The following is an 11,544-nucleotide window of genomic DNA, read 5'->3' on the forward strand; positions in this document are numbered from 1 at the left end:
GGTCCTTAAAGTAGGTTAAAAAAATGAGGTTCAACTTTCACTTGCGAATAATTTTATCTTAATTACCCTGTCTAGGGAGCAGAGTGCATGGACTGTTTCCTATTTCAAGGTACAGATTCCAGCAGGGATTTGGTAACAGTGCAGGGCAAGTGGGCCTGGCGGGCAGAAGGGCACTGCTTTGCAGCTCCACGCTGGACTCCCCCAGGTAACTCCTACCTTAGCTGGCTGAGTACAGAGCAGATAACTTTGATGTGTAAAGTGCAAATTCAAAAACTGACTGCAGGGGTTGAAATTTTGCTGCAGAGACAGACTGTTGTAATGTGTTGGCACAAAAAAAATGATGCCTTGGTTCAAGGCTCTATTTTTTCCACTTTTTTTTGCCTCTCCAGTGTTCTTATGACTCTTGCAGCTCTAAATCTGTTTCTCATCTTTGGATGCAATATTGGGAGCAATAAATAAGCCTGCTTTAGCACTCTGTTAAAGTCAGGAGTGATTATTAGGTGCTGAATCAGGCTCTAAGGGGCGGAATGGTTCATGCTCATGTAAATCAAACGCCTCCTGCACAGCAGCCAGGACTGCAGCTGCACCCTCCTCCTATCAAACTTGTATCAGACTCGTGTCTGATGTTACACTTGACTGCACTTGTAAAGAAGGCTTCTTGGCTGGGGATTGATTTTGCTCTCACTGATTTCAGCAGACAGAAAAAGCACATCTCTGTTACTACCTGATGCAACCAGGAGCCGGGAGCTCCCAAACTGGCCCAGTTCACCCTGGAGGAAACACTCCTTATCAGAAAGGGGATCTCTCCTTTGATACTTCATGAATTTATATTGATATTTTGGTATTTCATGAGTCAGGAAAGAGATTACAGCTCTTCATCACAGGTTTCATTTCCTTGGTGGCAGCAGTCTGGGCCACCAGACCCAGGTGCCCACATCATCCCCCCCTCAACTTCAGCCCCTCTCAGTGTGAGTTACCAGCAAACAGGGTGAAACATTTCCAAGAAAGCAGCCAGACTCTCCTCCAGGCAGCAGATGTTTCCACCACCCAGAAGCCTTCTCAGCCCTAGCACCCACCTCCTGTACACGTCCCAGTGGACCTGGGCTAATGACCCGTGCCCAGGTGCCGTGGGCAGGGAGCCCACTCCTGCTCTGTGCTGTCCACCAAGCTGCTTGGCATCCCTTAACGTATTTATAAACTGCCTGTGACACGTTCACTGTGGGCATCAGCTTTCACAGGAGCCATATGCCGCTTTAGAGGACAAAATATAATCTTCAGGGGAAAAAACCCAAGCAACTTCACGCACTTCCTAATCATTCATATTCTACCGAGCCATCCATTTATTGCCTCCCATTCATCTCTGTTTTTAATGACTCAGCTGGTGATTTCTTGCTTACACTGAACCAGTCCCAATGCTATTATCTCTCTGCCATAGATTTCCTCATTTTGCTGCAAGATTTCTACATTTTTTTCCCACTGTACAGCTGGTTCCAGAGTGCCAACATTATCGAGTCAACACAGCAGAAGTAGCAAGGCAGTGAAAGCATATGATTTGTATTTCCTGATGAAATCTGTAAAGACTCCCACCCCCCATAACATTTAGCATTAAATTAATAGTAAAACTTACAAGCTTTTCATCAGGTGATCATTTAAAAAGTCACAGGACCAATTAAAAACATTTTGTGTTTCTGCCAAGGACTGTGATGAGATTAATGCTGCAAATTAACTCATAACTGACATGCAAAATAATCCCATTTGCTGAAACATGCCCAATAACAGTTAATCTTCCCCTTCACATTACAGTTTTTAACTTTTATATGGTGTCATTGTTGCAAATAACATCTATACATAATTTCTGCTTTCCATAGCTGAGCACCGTTTATGAGTAGACTTGGCTTTTTTTTTTTAATTCTATTGCACACATGGAGATATTTCCTAAGGAACAGAGATAGGGGATTAAAAATGATCAGGAATTGTACTGCAAACACGGGAGGAGCAGCTCCAGGCAATGCTCAGTGGCTGTGATGGATCTCCTTTATTTTCCTCTGGGTCTCCTCTATTTTTATTTTCCTCGATGTGTGAGTGAGCCTGGTCTTACTGAACATGTACTTAGAATCTGGGAAAGTCCACATCCAAGTACCAAGCTCACGTTACTGCAGAAAGGGACAAATGCATCTGGGTTTGTGCATTTAACTTCTCTTGGTAACACACACTGAGTTTTCCCTGGAGAATTTGGCTTCAGAGGATTAGCAGCATTACTTCTATCATGGCTGATAAACACCATATGGATCAAGCACTGGCTGCTTTAGGAGTGGGGAAGCCTCCCAGAAGTGAGATAAATCCACATCCCAGTCCTGTGAACAGGGCTTGTCCTTAGGGCACTGGTTCAGTCCAAGGGAGATAAGATAAAAGCAAGCATGGGATGAGTGAGTTGTTCCTGTGTAACACTGAACTGTTTTCCTGGCAGCTGAGGAACCTCACCCAGGCCACACCAAGTGTGAACCTCCCATTTTTTTAGCCCACTTTTAAAGAGCATCCCTTTGGATCAGCAATACAGAGGATGCTGCTGTTGTGGGATTGGCACCAGGACCAGACTGGAGCCTTCGGTAAGCAATTCCTGTGGGAACAGCGTGGTCCTGAACACATGGAAAAGTTTCAGGAATGAGAAACACACCCAGAGAGCAGCCAGCTGACTGTGTACCCAATGCTGTGCTCACTATCAGTGCTGCAGGGACAGAGGATGAGGGAGGAGTTCCTAAGAATGGGGGGCAGTAGGAATATCCTGACCCACCCCTCATGTCAGAGACCTGCTTTTACATAATTAGCCCTACTGAGTCTGAAGCATGGAAGAGAGCAGCAGAAACTGGCTTTGAATTATCACACGAACAAGGACATATTTATAATTAAATAAATTCCAAATAGTAGAGCCTAGCACTCACAAACCCTTTGTATGTTTTCCAAGTGCTTTCCATTTGCCGGGAAATTATTGTGATAATATGCAAGAAATCAGGAAGGTGGCTTGGATAATTTTCAATTAGCTGCTTGAAAATGCTTTGAAGATAAATCTAGCCAGATTTTCTGAGTCTATTTACTTGTTCCAGCTTATCTGTGTAAATACAATTGGCTGCAGCTGCCTCAGACCATCTTTAAAAACTTGCAGTGCCAACGTACGGAGCAGATTTAACCCAGACCCTGCTTTTTGCCATGGCAAAGATTAACCAGACAAAAGGGTCTTTTATGCTATAATTCCTAACTCCCCCTCCCTAATGTCACTCTTGTTTTAATGTCTTTTTCCTACCTGTGCATTTGGCCAGTGCTGGGAGGTTTCCATGCTGGCACAGCACTGTGCTCTCCATCACTGTCACTGCCCATGGAGCTGGGCGTTTCCAGATACACCACCAGCATTTTCCCAACATCTAGCCCTGCATGGTGTTACTTTCCATCATTTGGATTCTTACAACCCATTAGAGAATGTTCTGTACTCAGCACACTCTTCCTGCATGAGCTGCTGGTCAGCTCTTCCCAAGGATTACCACTTAGTTCCTACAGCTGTCCCTTCTTTGTTTCCAAGCAGAAGATGCAGACAGGCAAATCCTTTATGATGCAAGAAATTAAACAAAATGAGCAAAACCCAAATAAAGAATGTGAGACACGTGATTCTCTGGTGCTTCTAAAGATAGAAGCACTAAAAATGCAAAAAATGCAACATCCTGTGTTACACAACACAAGGATGCTGCGCTCAGAATAGATGTATTTGAATAATGTTGACATCTACCATGGTTTACAGGGACTTACACTTTTTTATCCTCATGGTTTGATCAGTTTGGAAGTAAAAACAAAAGGGAAAACCAGATGGAATGTTACCATGAAACTACCTACAGCTCCACTTTCTCCTGAGACACAATTGCCTTCCAACCCCTCTTCTCTGTACTGAGGGCACTTTCTGGGGAAAACCACATACCACAAGGTCATTTTGCTCTACCAGCCAAGGACAGACTTTAGCTTGAGCTTTCTATGACAAGTTCTCCAGCCCTGTGTTGGGGGGCTGGATGCCCACCCATTCATGTCCAACCAGCCAACACAGAGCTCAGTGGAGCACATTAGAAGAGCTAAAAACATCACAGAAAAAGATACTTTCTGATCATCAGCATCCCCTGCAACACTCACCTCTGGCAGGGAGCACAGGACAACACGAGATGAGCAGGTGGAAACACGGAGCCAGGTGGGAGCAGGAGAGACACACAGGAAGGATTCAGCTGAGGAAAGGGTATTTCCCCACAAATCCACTTTTTTTTTCCAGATCAGCAAGTAACAGCTTTCCCAAACAGCCCTGGGAGCACGAGCTCACCGGTGCACACCGCTTAGCCTGGATCTTGTTTAACACCCAGCGATGCTCCCTAATCCTCTTAGGTATTAGTCTCGAGATTCCTGCCAAGCAGGGGAACAGCAGAGACTCCCAGACAGCACTTGAATGAACTCACTGCTTGAAATGTGCAATACTTCAAAATGCAGTAGAACTCCAGCTGTTCTGCTTTGGTTAACCTCAGATTAGCACCTTGGAGGTCACTGCAGCTTGCAAAATGCAAAATTAAATCACCTCCATTTCTGTGTCTCGAGTGACTCCCTAGGAAGCCATTCTGCACTAGGACTGCAATTTTTTGTCTCATAATGACTTGTTTAAAGCTAAGTACCTAATCTGAGTTAGATGTTCCTGTTGTGTCTCTGTTGCCCACTGCAAGGAGATAATCACATTCAGGTTACCTACAGCCCTCAAGTCACGGAATCACAGAATGGTTTGGGTTGGAAGGGACCTCAGAGACCATCCAGTTCCTGTCCATGAGCAGGGACACCTTCCACTATCCCAGGTGGCTCCAAGCCCCATCCAACCTGGCCTTGGACACTTCCAGGGATCCAGGGGCAGCCACAGCTTCTCTGGGCACCCTGTGCCAGGGCCTCCCCACCCTCACAGGGAAGAACTCTTCCTAATATCTAACCTAAAACTGCTTTCTTTCAGTTTGAAGTCACTCCTGCTTGTCCTATCACTCTATGCCCTTGTAAAAAGTCCTTCTCCAGCTTCCTTTAGGCAGTGGAAGGGGCTCTGAAGTCTCCCTGGAGCCGTATTTTCTCCAGGCTGAACAACCCCAGCTCTCAGAGCTTGTATTCTCAGCAGAAGTGCTCCACCCTCAGCCTTCTCCCCTGTCTCCACAAGAACTATTCTGTGTTGCTAAATCACCCATTATTGCAGATATGATCTGGAGAAGGAACAGGTACATAATCATATTTCTGTTGGATTAGCTGAGCATATTACCCCGAGCTTATTCTGGCCTCATGCTGGCTACCACAACAGAAACAATATTTGATCTAGCACAAAGCCAGATGGTGCAAAATTAACCCATTCAGCACAAATCTGATGTGGCACAGGGAATTTGGTCCAGCACTGGCACAGGCTCACATGGCTGTAGGATGTCTGACGTGGCATCTGCTGCCTCTAAGTTTCCTGATACCAAGTACTCCCCATTCATCCCCCAAAGATGAGCTAAACTGGCATCACACTTCATTTTATTTCATCCTTTTAGATAAACAGAATGTCAGCTTGCAGATAATTTGCATTTGCTCATGCAATACCCTAGATCCTGACAGGCTGTGGCAATTTGGGGGATTTCTCAGAGGAGGGCAGATCCCCATTTGTGTAATCGAGAGGAAATGATGAACACTTTCAAAGGGATGACTTCTCTTCATTCTCTGACTCAAAACGCCAAACCACTACCACAACCAAAAATTAGAGCAGCTAAGAGATGAAGGGCAGGAACCGAGGCCCAAAGGGGAATTGGGGCAGAGCATGAGATCAGCACAGTGGCAGCGTGCAGGGCTGCTGACCACTGCCAGCAAGGACGGGTGGGAACAAGCCAACCTGGCATGCTGCTTTCCTTAGAAACCTCAGACTCATTCCAATGGCAACTCCTTGTGCTGTGAGTTCCAACAGAGGGTGCAGCAACATCTCATGTAGAAAGCACTGAAAATCTCAAGCATGGCCACAAAGCACAAGGGGTTGCAAATGGGCAGGTGCATCCTGGCTGTGCTGTCCGTGGCTGCTGGCTTCTCCCATGGCTGCCTGCCTCTAAATAAATAAATACAAATCCCCCCTGATCAGCAGAGGTGAGACTCCACTGACTCCTTTGAGAGGTGGAAAAACGCTAAGCCACATCCTTCAGCATTAAGAGGCCTCTCTGAGAACCCCAGTTCAGTACGAAACAGCAATTCCACACACACACACACATCAATACCCACACTAAGGGACAGAGCAAGAGGTGTTCAGAGGTGAGTGCACAGTCCCTGCAAGCACCACAGGCTCTGCAGGCCACCTCTCTTGCAGGCTGGCACCTCCTCCATCTGACAGTGCTCAGCCAGGTCAGCAATTCATTCCAGCTGCCAGGGAGCAAATTGGTGCCAAATGGTGTTTCTTCCTGAGATAAAGGAACAAACAGGCATATAATGTTCCCACTGTCAACCCAAAACATCTGCTGGGATTTGGAGGGGTTTGCTGTCCATGCGCCATGGGGAGACGCGCTCTGCCTTGCGCCTCCCGTTTCTCACGCATCAGGAATCACAGCCCCCAACAGCAGCTGCTGGAGGATGGATTTACTTGAAAATCTGGAAACTGCCTTCAAGGGATTCCCACTTCCACTCAGCAGCATAGTGTGGTTTCCCTTTCTGACTCAGGAACTTCTCTACTTCCCTTGGTAAGCACCTGCTCACATCCCACAGTCCCCACACCACGAGAAATGGACACAGCAGAATAACCTTGTCCTTGGTCATCGGCTCGAAGGAGGTCACTGAGGACTGAGTTTGACCCGTGTTCCTTAAGAAATTATGGTCTTCATCCTGCCACTGCTCCTTACCCAGGGTGATGTTTGTTCACACAAGGCATCCAAGCAGGGCTCGATCGCTCAAAGAAAGCAACACGGAGTTCGAGGGAACAAAAATTGGCTGGCTTGTGGTGGTAGGCAAGGAAGTCTTTTTACTGCCTCTTGAAAAAAGGCAGTATTTCAAAATTTAAATTATATAAAACCAAGAAAACTGGAGACAGGTAATCAGTGTATCACAGCCTGGTTACCTACTTTTCACTCCTTTTACTTCAGTTTCTCTGAATGAAGAAGCTCTTTTCAAGGTTTTCTGCCAAATAAGAGGAGAATATGCAACATTAAAAGGATCCCAGGTTAGCCAGGGTTATACGGGGACTCCAGAAAAGGCTGATTCTGCTATAACCAAGACCCACATCTGGCTCAAAGATCTAAATCCTCAGCAACTGAATTCACTCCAGCAATCCAAGGAGACCATAAAGTAGCTTGAAAGCACTGCAAGGAAATCCTTTTTTTTTGGGAATCCTTATGCTAACATAAAACTCCACGGCATCTGCCCTGCTCTGACTGGCTGAGATTCTGTTTCCTGCGGGGCTTTTAAAGCAAAAGAATATTGAATTAAATTTTCAAATCTGATTTGTTTGGAGTATGGCAAGCTAAAAAGATTGATGCAGTTTTTCAAGGAGAGGCTGTGTGAGAAAAAAAAGTCTAAAAGAGCTCAAGTCCTTCAGATATTTTGGGGACTTTTTATTAAACTCTAGAATCTAAACATTTTTTTTTATCTCTTAATGCTATCTAGAAAAATAAACTTCTATCACAGAGGATATCCAAAGCACTTGAATTGACAAATATGAAGCTATAAAAATGACAAAAAGTAGTTTTTCTTGGATTTTTTTTCAGCCAAAACATTACAAAATCAAAGTATTTTTCAGGAAAAAAAGTATTTGATCTTGCTTTCTCAACAGCTCCCTAACTCCTTCAGACCATCAGCCACAGTCAAACAAAGCTTGCCAGCATTTCATTTTTTTTCTTGAAGCAACCAAGCCAAGCTCTGGGAGTTCCAGTGACTGAAGATTATCAATGCCATACAGCAATATGCCATTAACAATAGCAATTCGATTCAGTTTCAGTGTAACTCTACAGACACCAATGAAATAGCACAAGAGAAGAAAGGGGACTTCACTGCTCCAGGAATTTCAAGAGCTGCTGGAAAGGCTCAGCACTTTGCTGAACGAGGTGAACCAGAATAAACAGAGTATTTCTCAGTGCTCAAGCTCATTTACAATCTAGAGGTGGAATGACACTATTTTTTGGCAGCAACAGCATTGTAGAACCCCAGGTTTAGGGGTACTTCTGACTGAAGAGATATTTAAGGTTAGAACAACACTACTCTGCTAATATTAAACACTTCACTGCCTCATCACATGCTCTCCACTGTACTAGTGAGAGCTCTGACATAAAATGCACTAAAGTTAGTGGCCCTCTCCGAGTACTTTTCTACACTCACTTATCCCATCTACTGAAGTAGAATGGATGCTTCTGTTTGGGATTCATAAACCAGATGAAGTCTTTGACCTCTCTCAGGGCATTTTCTGAGCATTTTCCCCGGACTGTGCGTGCAGAAACTCTTTGTTCTCAAGTCCTGCCGTTCAGCATCCGCGCTCGCACGCCAGGAGGTCACTCAAGGCCAAGATGGAACAAAACTAATTCTGTGGCGGGGAGGTCTAGCAATAAATCAGTTTTGAAAAGGGAAAGGAGAGTGGCTGCAGGAGAGGAGATCCTGCAGCTAGAGAGGGCAGGGATAGCCGGGAACCTGCTGAGGGACAGGTGCAGGGAGAGCCCCGCTGCCACCGACCCTGCGGACAAAGCCCCCAATCCTGCCTGTGGTGTCCCCTGGGCTGCCACAGCTCCCAAATTCTGCTTCTCTGCACAAGGATAAGCCCCTCACAGACCAAGACAATGCAGTTTTTAACTGTGCTGGGGAGGCACAGGACACCTCAGGGCGGCCAGAGAAATCCTGCACAATGCATTTCAGATCTGCTCACACCCATAACAGCCTGTGCATGGTTGATAACTCTCACACGTTGCCTTAACACAGTGACCTCAATTCATTAAGCACAAAGCCCAAAGGGGAAACACTTCCCCTGAAATCATACCCATCATCTCACTAACCCACCAGCAGCAAGCTGCCAGCTCTGTTCCGTGCATGCAGAGTCTTGCAAAACTTTTCCACCATTCACTGAGATTCTGCAAGATACAAACATCCCAAGCTCTGAATAATCAACTTACAGGCAGCAGCTCAAGGAACCATGTGAGGAAGACAAAAAATCCAAATGGTAAAGCAGAGTGTATAGCAGTCCTGCATATGAGCACCTTCATTCAAGCAAAGGCAGAGTTCCGGGCTTGGTGCACTCAATTAAAATAAAGGAAAGCAAAACAAGTGCTCAGTGATGCTTTTTGGGGGGGACTGAGCAAAATGAGCAGCATAAAGCATAGCCATGATTCCCTGCTACCGCAGGGTGTAAAGCCCCAAATGGGAGGGCAGGATCCTCCCAAAGCACGCTCCGTGCTGCAAAGACACGCACGAAAAGAAGATTAAAACTGCCTGGAGGAGTTTGCAGTCGGAAATCATGAGGCACCGAGCAGCTGGATGCTGATCTCCCTAAGCCGGTGGGTATTTCTTTTGTTAGTGGCTGATCCCATCTTCCCCCTTGACTGAAAATCCCTAATCTCTGTAAAGACTTGGAGCGAGTACTTGCTCAGGTAGCTCCTGGTTTCACTGGCCAAGAATATCCAACCCTCGCAGGACTCACTGCTTCCCGGTCTCATCTCTCATCCCAGGGTCACACTTCATGTTTCTGCCACTGTCACTTAGCAGGTTTGCCCCACGGGCAGGACAACTTAAGGCAGTATCGGCGGAGTGGCCACTTCCCAGGGCTTCAGGTGGCACTTGTCACACCTGACCACGCTCATCACTCACCGCACGCCTCTGGTGCAGTCCTGGCGGGGCAGGTGGCTGTGATCTGTCCCCCCCAGCCCGCCCAGTGCACAGAGCTGCTGCTTCAGTTTCCAACCACTTTCGGCAGTTTGCAAGCCAGACCTTTTTGCATATAAATAGGCACATTTTTTTCCCCCCTTTTCATTATTTGAGTAACCTGCTCCCCCCGCAGTTTCATCCTTTCTCACGTTTACAAGCACTCTGGTACACTTTTTCTAAAGATCTCCTTTGTGTTCATTTCTGCCTCAAATGCTATTTTAATGTATGTTTTTACAACCAAGTGGCACTAAAGAAAGTAGGAACCCAGAAATATATATATATATATATATATATATATATATATATATATAAAGAGGTGCTGGGATAACTTCAGGTTTGTAGTGTGTTGCCTGGTAAAACCAAAGAGTCTATAAAATGGCAATAAAACGTTAATGCAACAAACTCATGTAATTAAGGTCCACTTGTGCCTTTTAGGCTCTCAGAGCTGAAAAACATGGTTTTATTATAGCAGCTTTTGATTTGTATCATCTGAACAAATGGGTTATAAAAGTAATATAAGGCAAGCAACTAAAGTGCTCCAGTTTCACCCAGCATCCTGCCCACTGCTAACTTCAGTTCTGCTCCTGTGAAACTGCGATTATTTTATCGTTAACGTAACATTTGTTTCTTGTTGTAAGGATCCTGCCATGCCATTTTAGTACCTTCCCTTACTTCCCGTCTTTTCTCAGCATCTTTTAAATTTTTAATAAGAAGACACAGTCACGCTACAAAGAAAACCCCAAACCGCAGTGATTCAGCCCGAACACAGTTGCAGGCAGCAACCCAGCCTTGCAGCATCCTCGGAGACTATCGCAGAGCGGAAAACCTCAGTGAGTTGGGCCATTTCGGTGACTTTGCCCCCTTGACATCCACCGGGCTGTACCCGGTACGGACCCCGCGCTGTGGCCACCAGCCCACCGAGCGCAGAAAAAAGCCCCCGCAGCGGGGCTGAGCCCCAGCCGAGCCCCCCGTGAGCTCCTCATCCCCCGCGCCCATCCCCGCATCCTCGGGGCTCCCCCGCGGCCGCGCCGGCACCGCCCGGCACGTCCTGGAGAGGCTCTCCCGGGCATCCTCCGGGCTCGCATCCCTCCCCGCACCGCCTGCCCGGCGCGGTGCCCGCTGCAGTGCCCCGTGCGATGCCCCGTGCCCGGTACCTGCAGCCGCCGCCGCTGCCCGCGCTCCGCCAGCCCCGCGCTGCCGAGCTGCGGCGGGGGCCGGGGCCGGGGCCGGGGCGGGCAGCGCCCTGACGGACGGACATCTCCTCCAATCGCCGGGGACGCACCGCCCGCCGCGCCAATGGTGGGGAAACTGAGGTCGAAGCGAAAGCGGGGGAAAGGCAGAGGGTGTGGGTGGGGGTGATGCGGGGAGAGGGATGGGGATGGGGGCTGGAGAGCGGGAGAGGGTCCTGTGTCTGGGGGAAAGAAAGGAGGAGAGGGATGGAGGAGCGAGAAGAAGGGGGGTGAGGAGAGAGCAAGGGTGGGGGTTAGGGTAAGGGCTTCGGCATCACATCAAAGCCGCTGTATTTCCCGGCCCCCTGCGCACCTGCAGCCTCGCAGCCCCCAGGCTCGGGCTGCCCATCTTCGTCCGGGGCTATCTCAGCCTCCCTGCAGCCCCGGCAGGCTCATGGAGAAATTCTGGGATACATCA

General features: G+C 47.4%; 1 protein-coding gene across 1 annotated transcript in view; it reads right to left on the reverse strand.

Moving 5' to 3' along the window:
• Nucleotides 1-11,117, reverse strand: part of SLCO4A1 (solute carrier organic anion transporter family member 4A1) — a 29,502-nt gene extending 18,385 nt beyond the window's left edge. Inside the window, exon 1 of the mRNA XM_032127155.1 lies at nucleotides 11,052-11,117. The gene's annotated coding sequence lies outside the window, so the exon portion shown is untranslated. The remainder of the gene's footprint in view (nucleotides 1-11,051) is intronic.
• Between the last annotated feature and the right edge of the window lie 427 nt (nucleotides 11,118-11,544).

This window comes from Corvus moneduloides, chromosome 17 (genome assembly GCF_009650955.1).
Source record: "Corvus moneduloides isolate bCorMon1 chromosome 17, bCorMon1.pri, whole genome shotgun sequence".
Lineage (NCBI taxonomy): Eukaryota > Metazoa > Chordata > Aves > Passeriformes > Corvidae > Corvus > Corvus moneduloides.